This window comes from Chrysemys picta, chromosome 7 (assembly GCF_011386835.1).
Source record: "Chrysemys picta bellii isolate R12L10 chromosome 7, ASM1138683v2, whole genome shotgun sequence".
Lineage (NCBI taxonomy): Eukaryota > Metazoa > Chordata > Testudines > Emydidae > Chrysemys > Chrysemys picta.
Window position 1 is genome coordinate 126270476 of NC_088797.1, and position 9439 is coordinate 126279914.

Below are 9439 nucleotides of genomic sequence, written 5' to 3' on the forward strand. Positions count from 1 at the left end.
GGCCCGATTCGTACTCACCCGGCGGCACTCCAGGTCTTCGGCGGCACTCAAGGACCCGCCGCCAAAATGCCACCGAAGACCCGGAGCGCCGCCGGGGGAGTAAAAATGAAAAAGGCACCAGTGCGAGGCCCTCTTAGGAGTGGGGCCCAATTCGGGGGAATCGGGCGAATCGGCCCTGTCTCACTAGGAGGGTGGCGAAGCACTGGAATGGGTTCCCTAGGGAGGTGGTGGAGTCTCCTTCCTTGGAGGTTTTTAAGGCCCGGCTTGACAAAGCCCTGGCTGGGATGATTTAGTTGGGGATTGGTCCTGCTTTGAGCAGGGGGTTGGACTAGATACCTCCTGAGGTCCCTTCCAACTCTGATATTCTATGATTCTGTCTCCACGCCAGCAGAGCTGTGGGCTGCAAGGGTCAGAAGGGCAGGGCTGGAGGCCTGTGTCCAGGCCACATGGAATTCACAATCCTGGGAAGCTTTGATCCAAAGGATGCTGGGGTTTATGATGTGTGAAGAGACTCTTGTTCCTACTTGGACAGGACTTTCTTGGGGGAAGTTCGCTGGCTTGTGTTAGGCAGGAGGTCAGACAGATGACCCCGATAGTCCTTGCAAGGAATATATAATGGAGATATACCTATCTCCTAGAACTGGACGGGACCTTGAAAGGTCATCGAGTCCAGCCCCCTGCCTTCACTAGTAGGACCAAGTACTGATTTTTGCCCCAGATCCCTAAGTGGCCCCCTCAAGGATTGAACTCACAACCCTGGGTTTAGCAGGCCAATGCTCAAACCACTGAGCTATCCCTCCCCCCTGATTCAATTTACATGAAGGCCACCTTCCAGCCCTCTGGCCATGGAAAGGGGTTTCAACATGGGTGGAAAGTGGCCTTGATGTAAATGAGAACAAAGCCCTTTGTCCTTTTGTGGGAGGTACCGTGGCAGATTGGAGAGGGGTGTGGCCTGGGGGGACATCATTCTTCATTTTATTACTATGGTAGTCCCCAGAAGGCCAGATTGGGACGCTGGTTTTCACCTGGACAGTCCAGATTTCTGCTTGTGTTTCTGGGTGCCATTTGACAAGCCCTGATGGCTGGTGTTTTTTTTTAATCTGGGGGGTGGGGAAGAGGCAGAGCATGGATGGGGCCTTGGTGGAAAGAGGCGGAGAAGGAGGCGGGGCCTGGGGGAGAGATGGAGAAGGGGGTGAGGCCTCAAGGGAAGGGGTGGAGAAGGAGGCGGGGCCTAGGAGAGAGATGGAGAAGGGGGCGAGGCCTCAAGGGAAGAGGTGGAGAAGGGGCAGGGCCTCGGGGGTCGGGTTACGAGCCGTTAGAAAGGTAGCAACCCTAATCTCTACAGCTGTGCCCGGTGGATTCACTGGGAGGAAAGCCAATGGGAATGCTCACAGGTACAGCCAAGGACTGAGTTTGGCCTGCAGAGTCAGCAGAGAACACAACTCACCCTTCCGCTTCCGGGGAGGAGTTGGCAGTGCTGGCGAGCCTAGAAACCATCCCAGGATGCCCTAATTAGAGAGGCACTGTGGGACTCACCCGCTGCCACTCTTGACTTATGTCTCCTCCCCGCCCCCCCATGGCTGCTGTTCGGTTACTCTGTGCCCTGCACGCAGCTTGGAGGATGAAACTCAGTCATGGGGTTTCTGCATCGTCAGTTTCCCTTACTGGTTCTCAGGTGCGGGTCTAACGAATGCGGGGTTTGGATTAGCACCGACGGGCAGGCTTGGCTCCCCTCCCTATCCTGGAAGGAAGGATGGAATTGTTTGCTTTAAAATGTAAAACATTTGGGCCTGGAAATCCCCTGGGTTCCAGCAATATTGCAATTCATACCCTGGCTGGAAAACGTTCCATACAATCTATAGGTTACCGTCTCTTTCGCCAGTGTCTGTGGCAGGTTAATAGCTCATGCTCCCCCTCACCTTTACAAGTGACCCTTGCAGGCCCTGTTTTGGTTTGTCTCCCCGAGTTCTGTCTGCTGGCTCGCAGCGATCCCATTGCATCATCCCCTTGTCTCGCGCCACGGGAGGGCAGGGGTAACGAGCAGGGAGGGCACCTCGCTGCCCATACATCATGGCTGGAAAGTCTGTATTTTGACAGCTGTATTTTGTCTCCTAATTTTAGAGCAACACTCCGTCGCAAAGGCCGGAGCAAGTATCCTCAGGTTTGATTGAAGACGTAGGGCAAGCAGCCACATCCTCCGGACCACCTCGGGATATGAAACTGCTGGGAGCTGTCGGCCTCCTAAATCCTAGCAACTCAAGGAAGGGCTGGAAGAGGCCTCAGCACTGCTATGCTGTGTGGTTTCCCGGCCTAGCGGGTCTCCCCTGATTTCTAGCAGCCGTTGAGTGCACCAGCCAGACCCTGGGCATTGTCTGGTGTTTAACTCAGTCTACAGTTCTCGGTAGTGAATTGTGGGGTGCTGAAAGGGGCAGTTCTCACAAGCCTGGCGTCTGAAATCCTCCACCCACAAGACGGGCACGGCGTGGGCAGCAAGACTGCAACTTTCGGTACTTGGGTTGCAAACTCCTGGGGGCAGGAGTCTCTTTGTTCTGTGGTTGTCCAGCGCCTGGCACAACGGGGGTCCTGGTCTGGGATTGGGGGCCTCTAGGTGTTACCCCAGTATAAATAAACACCGATTTTCACCCGCGCCACCCCGGCTGTGCGCCGGAGCCCTGACGAGACCGGCCGTCTTTCTGAAAGATCCGTTCATGCTCCTCCACAAGCGACTGAGCTAATGCCGAAATCACCGCGTGAGATTCTCTGGCTTGTGCTGTGCAGGAGGTCAGACTGGAGCAGGGGTGGCCAACCTGGGGCTCCGGAGCCACATGCGGCTCTTCAGATGTTAATATGCAGCTCCTTGCATAGGCACCGACTCTGGGGCTGGAGCTACAGGCGCCAACCTTCCAATGTGCTGGGGGGAGCTCACTGCCCAACCCCTGGCTCTGCCACAGGCCTGCCCCCCACTCCACCTCTTCCCGCCCCCTCCCCTGAGCCTGCTGTGCCCTCGCTCCTCCCCCACTTCCCCAGCCTCCTGCATGCCACGAAACAGCTGATTGGGAGGTGCGGGGAGGGAGGGGGAGGCGCTGATCAGCGGGGCTGCTAGTGGGTGGGAGGTGCTGGGAGCGGGAGGGGGGAAGCTGATAGGGGGGCTGCTGACGTATTACTGTGGCTCTTTGGCAATGTACATTGGTAAATTCTTGCTCCTTCTCAGGCTCAGGTTGGCCACCCCTGGAACAGAGAATCGTAATGGTCCCTTCTGACCTTAAAATAACCATGCGTCCCATTCCTGCCTAGTTCTCACATTAGACGGATAGCACGGGGGGCCAGTCCTCATGATGGTGGGCGTGTGACAGGGAGGTCTGTCTATTGAGACCCAGCAAACTCATGGCGCTCAGGTCACCTAACTGCCACCCGCTGGGACCAGAGTGGTTAGTTGCAAACCCAGAGCTCAGCTGGGCATGAAGGCCTGGCCTACACCCAGGCTTTGTACAAGTAAAACTCTTTGGGTTAAAAGCTGTAGGGTGGACATGTTATACTGGGATAGAGGGCTTTGCACCAGCTTAGCAATTTCCCTTCCTGCACGGGAGCAGCTGTGTCAATATAAACACCTGTATACCAAGAGAACTGTAGGGGCAGTATCCGGGGGAGCCGGGTTCGTCTGGATCTGTACAAACAGCAAAGAGTCCTGTGGCACCTTAGAGACTAACAGACGTATTGGAGCATGAGCTTTCGTGGGTGAAGGCCCACTGCGTCCGACGAAGCCTATGAGTATATAACTAATTAATTAATTAAGAATACCTGGCTCTTGTATAGCACTTCTCATTGGTAGATCTCAGAAGAGATCAGTGTCAGTATCCCATGGATATTTAGCCAGAGGTTTTTCAACCGGCCCTAATTACCCAACTTCTTTCAGTTCCTTTCCTCCTCCTCCAACCCAGGCTATTAAGGCGAAATCAGTACCACCAACGCTCGTTATTTTTGTAAATCCCCAGATCCTGGAAGTGAGGGAATCCATGAGAATCTCAGCTTTCATTTTTTTAAAGAAAAGTAAATGTCTAAACGGAAAATGTGACCTGAGTGAACTCTAAAATCTCAGAAACCAATCAAAAGAACACAAAATCTATTTATTCATGTATTTCAGATCTCATGATTTTTAACACAATCTCATGAATTTCAGGGGCCTGACTCATGACTTTGCAGTGCTTGAGGTTGGCAATACTTTGCAATTCAGCCCTGGGCGTAGGCCCAGAGCCAAGGCCAGGGCATCACTAAAATCCCCCTTAAACCTGCCAAATAGGTGCATGGGGTGGTGGTCAAATTATCGAAATGAAAAAAAACCTGACCCTTGTAATTCCCCAGTCAGTGCCCTGCACACACCCCTTCTCAGCCTGGGGTCATGGGGCCAACCCCACGTCTTCCTGCCTGGGGGGATGATGCCAACTTTGTACAGCCACCAGCTGGAACTGCTGCAGTGGTTGGTCTGCCTTGCAGTCTGGGGGCTGGAGAGAATGGCTCCCTAGACTGCAGTAGCGCCCCCAATAGGGAGGAGGAGTGAGGCTAAAATCTGCTCTGAGATGTAGATGTACAGCTCCCATTGGCTTCGGTGGAAGAACATAAGAACAGCCACAGTGGGTCCGACCAATGATCCACCTAACCCACTATCCTGTCTTCTGACAGTGCCAATGCCAGGTGCTTCAGAGGGAATGAACAGGACAGGACAAGTGTTCAATGATCCATCCTCTGTCGTCCATTCCATCATCTGGCAATCAGAGGCTTAGGGACACCCAGGGTATGGGGTTGCATCTCTGACCATCTTGGCTAATAGCCATTGATGGACCTATCCTCCATGAACTGATCTAATTCATTTTTGAACCCACTTACATTTTTGGCCTTCACAACATCCCCTGGCAAGGAGTTCCACAGGTTGACTGTGCATTGTGTGAAGAAATACTTCCTTGTTTGTTTTAAACCTGCTGCCTATTAATTTCATCAGGTGAGCCTTGGTCCTTGTGGTGTGTGAAGGGGTAAATAACATTTCCATATTCACTTTCTCCACACCAGTAATGATTTTATAGACCTCTGTCATATCACCCCCTCAGACATCTCTTTTTCCAGGCTGAACAGTCCCAGTTTTTTTAATGTCTCCTTATACGGAAGCTGTTCTATCCCCCAATCATTTTTCTTGCCCTTCTCCGCACCTTTTCCAATTCTAATATATTATTTTTGAGATGCGGCGACCAGAACTGCACACGCAGTATTCAAGATGTGGGCATGCCCTGGATTTCTGTAGTGCCATTATGATATTCTCTGTCTTATGAGCTATCCCTTTCCCAATGGTTCCTAACATTCGGTTTGCTTTGTTGACTGCCGCTGCCCATTGAGCGGATGTTTTTAGAGAACTAGCCATGGTGACGCCAAGATCTCATTCTTGGATGGTAAGAAGCGTGTGTGCACCCAAGTAGGAGACTGGAAGGGTGAAGAAGCATGTCCCAGTGGCTAGGGCTTTAGCTTAAGGTTGGGTGAGTCGTTGAATCTCTCTGTGCTTCTCTTCGCCATTGGTGTAATATAGGGACAATAACCCCACCCTACCTCCCAGGGGAGTTGTGAAAATCAAAACTTTAAAGACAGTGCAGTGCCCAGTGATGATGGCCATATAAGTACCGTAGATAGATTGGGCCTGTAATTCTCTAAGGGTCTTTGAAGCTTGCAAGAGCCACTATGGCAATCAATAAATAGCAATCACAGCAATGAAGTAGTGACTGCGAGAGAAAGAACACTTTCAGCGCAGTGTTTTTAATAAAGCCAGGAGCCATTGGGAGCCTGGGAATGCCACCAGACGGAGGCAAGGCGAGCAAATGTGCCATAATTAAAGAGCTCATGTGGCAGAACCGCTGGCATTCATGTTAGATCCAATAACCAGTGTAAGGAGCAAGGAAGGCTGTAAACATGACCCCTTTTCCCATGGACACCCAGGAGAAGCAGGGTGTTTGCCACTTTCTCTGCTAGAAAGTCACGTCTGAAATCCGAGCCCTGGGTTAGGTTCCCAAACGCTTGCAAAAAAAAAAAAAAAAATCCAAGGTTGGATTTTTTCCCCCCTTCCCCTCTTGAAAAATCCTTGCAAAGTGGAAATTGGTTAATTTCAATGCTGTTTGTTTTCAGGGAGGACTCTCAGGAGGAGGGGTCTGAATGATTGAAATCATAATACCCCCCCGACACACACTGCCTCTTCTTTCCCACAAGGCCGTGTGCCCTCAAAGCAACTGCCAGAGCTGTGTTTCCTCCTTGCATAGGGTTACCATATTTCAACAATCAAAAAAGAGGACGGGAGGAGCCCCGCCCTAGCCCCGCCCCTGTCCTAGCCCCGCCCCCGTCCTGTCCTAGCCCCGCCCCTGCCCCTTCCACTCCCTCCCACTTCCTGCCCCCTCAGAACCCGCAACCCTCCCCCCCACTCCTTGTCCCCTGACTGCCCCCCAGGACTCCACCCCCTCCCTAAGCCTCCCTGCCTCTTGTTCCCTGACTGCCTCCTCCTGAGACCTTCCCCACATCCTAACTGGCCCCCTAGGACCTTACCCCCTACCTGTCCCCTGACTGCCCCAATCCTTATCCACACCCCCACCCCCTGACAGCCCCCCCCAGAACTCCTGACCCATCTAAACCCCTCTGCTCCCTGTCCCCTGACTGCCCCCTCCTGGGACCCCTGCTCCTAACTGCCCTCCAGAACCCCACCCCCTACCTAAGCCTCCCTGTTCCTTATCCCCTAACTGCCCCTTCCTAAGACCCCCCCCCAACTGCCCCCCAGGACCCTACCTCCTACCTGTACCCTGACTGCCCAAAACCTTATCCACCCTCCCCAGAAAGCCCTCCCCGAACTCCCGACCCCCCCCCCCCGCTCCTTGTCCTCTGACTGCCCCCTCCTGGGACCCCTGCTCCTAACTGCCCTCCAGAACCCCACCCCCTACCTAAGCCTCCCTGTGCCTTGTCCCCTAACTGCCCCCTCCTGAGACCCCCCCCACCTGTACCCTGACTGCCCAAAACCTTACACCCCCAACCCCAGACAGCCCCCCCCCGAACTCCCTGACCCATCCAACCCTCCCCCCTGCTCCCTGTCTCTTGATTACCCCCTCCCCCAGAACCTCCCTGCCGCTTCTCTGACCCCCGGCCCCCTTACTGTGCTGCAGAGCAGCGCGCTCGGAAGCGGGGGAGGGCAGCAGGCTCGGAGCTCCAGACGAACAGCCGGGGATCTGTGAGTGCAGGGAGGGGGAGGGAGGGAGAGGAGGGGAGTGGTGTCAAGTTTCAGGAGGGGGGGGGGAGAAGTGCAGGAAGGGCTCTGGCTCTGACTGTCGGAGCCCCGGCTGGTCTGTAAGCCGCGCGCACGCTCTGCATGGGGGGGGGAGGAGGGGAAGTCCGGACATTGACAAATTCCCCCCGGACGCTATTTTTAACCCGAAAAAGCCGGACATGTCCGGGGGAATCCGGACGAATGGTAACCCTATCCTTGCATAGATAGAACCACCTATTTATATTTGTCCCATGGGCTGAAATCATCCTGATGCTAGGCCACAAGATTGCTACATTTGCGTCTTTTGCATGGGGATGTGAAGATGCAACAGCATTGAGTCATTTGGCTACAACATGTGGTCCAAGACGCAGTCCATAGATCTCTTCCATTGCTACCTTGAGGTGAGTAGGACAGAGCTGGGCAACACAGACGGTTTCGTGAGGGCTGGTATACTCTCTTGCCGTGCTTACTGTCCATCCATACCTAAGGAACTCACGATGCCAACTTGCATACCCAAGCTGCTGGGTAGGACAGAAGTGGCTACAGCCCAGGAGGCCCCAGAGACTTGAAAGGACACGTCTAATAACCTCTTAGGATTAAACATATCCAAGATCCTTCCTCCCTTATTATGAGCCAAGCTGGTAGTCATTATAGTATTAGCTGCCTCCTGGAGGTGCCTTTTCATGTGGGAAGGGGAAAGGATTTGAGATTAAAAATAATAATAATAATAATAATAATCCCCTGGTGCCTTTAAGGGACAATACATGAGATTTAGGAGAACTTCTTACATCACAGCAAGAGTCTGAAAGGGACTAAGGAACAGGAGATCTACTGAATTCTGTTAGGGGCAGTTTGATTGCTGCAATACTCAGATCTGTGAAACTGTGAGTTCCCCAGGACAGCAGATGCGAAATCGTCCCGTCTTCCCAGGGCAGTGTCAGTTCTAATGGAGCTGCGAATGCCCAGGCAGGCAACTCAAATCATCCGCTCTAATTAGGCCTCCCACAAACTGTAGCGTTCTTTACCTGCAGCCACATGGCTGCCAAAAGGGCGACATTCTTTCCTGCCATGGAAACAGCAATGAAAAAAAAAATCAATGAAATCATTACCTCAAAGCCAAAATCTCCACTGATCCATAGACACAAGCATCAAATGTACCAGACGGGCGGGCAAAAGCTTTGGGAAAGGACAGTATGATCCACAGAGCCCAGGGATCACCGCCAGCAGCAAGCCATGATCTGAATCGTGCTGTGTTTTCAGTGTGTGTGTGTGTGTGTGTGGTGGGGAAGAGAGGGAACAGCAATGATACTCAGCAATTATTTGGCATTATACATTTTTCAAAGTGCTTTTACGAATGTTAGTTAATAGTCTCCAAAACAGCCCTGCAGTTTCAACGATCCCATTTTACAGCTGGGGAAACTGAGACCCAGAGCGGTGAAGTGTCTTGTCCAAAGATGTTGCCTCTGTGAATGTTTGTGGATACCTAAGCAGGTGACAAGCTGGGTGAGGAACAGTTGTTGTCCTAAGACATGCTTGTTTGATGTTCCTTACTTCACCTTTGTTTATTTCAATCTATTGTTATCTGAATTGTATCAAGTCTTTGTAAAAGGCCCAGCGCCATGGGGCCCCAATCCCGAGTAGAGCCTTTCCTCACTACATTAATGATTATTAATAACTGCAAACTATAACAACACAAATGAATAAAAGTGATGGTGCCTAATGGCAAAGCATGCTCGTGGGATTTATTTAAAAGAAGATTCACAAATATTTCTTGCCGATGTGACACACTTGTAAAAGGCGTGTCATCGCCCCTCCTCCACAGAGGACAACAACCTATTTCTGCCACCAGCTAACGGAGTTACTCTTTCAGCTCAAGTGGTAGAGACGTGTCCTTTGGTGCTGAAGGGCCAGGTTCACACTCTGCTAGGCTTGTCAACTGCACCGTGTTATAAGGAGTATCACAGACCCGCAGGATCCGTGCTATGGCCCCAACTTTGGAGCAGCCTGTGGGAGGAACCCCATCAGTGGGCCAGACCCCCCCCCAGGGGTCTTACACTTCCTCCAGGGTGAGCCACGCGGCTTCACTGCCTCCTTGGACAGGACCTCTGGGCCTGCAGCCCCCCTGCTTCACCCTGTGAGCTCCGTTCAGCGAGTCCCACC

The 9439-nt window shown here is 52.6% G+C and overlaps 1 long non-coding RNA gene across 1 annotated transcript; it reads left to right on the forward strand.

Annotated features, from left to right (window-relative positions):
* The first annotated feature begins 3687 nt into the window (after positions 1-3687).
* On the forward strand, positions 3688-9006 carry LOC135972814 (uncharacterized). The gene is made up of 2 exons (XR_010589354.1): positions 3688-6291; positions 7504-9006. It is a non-coding gene; the product is annotated as an uncharacterized LOC135972814 (long non-coding RNA).
* Positions 9007-9439: the final 433 nt, after the last annotated feature.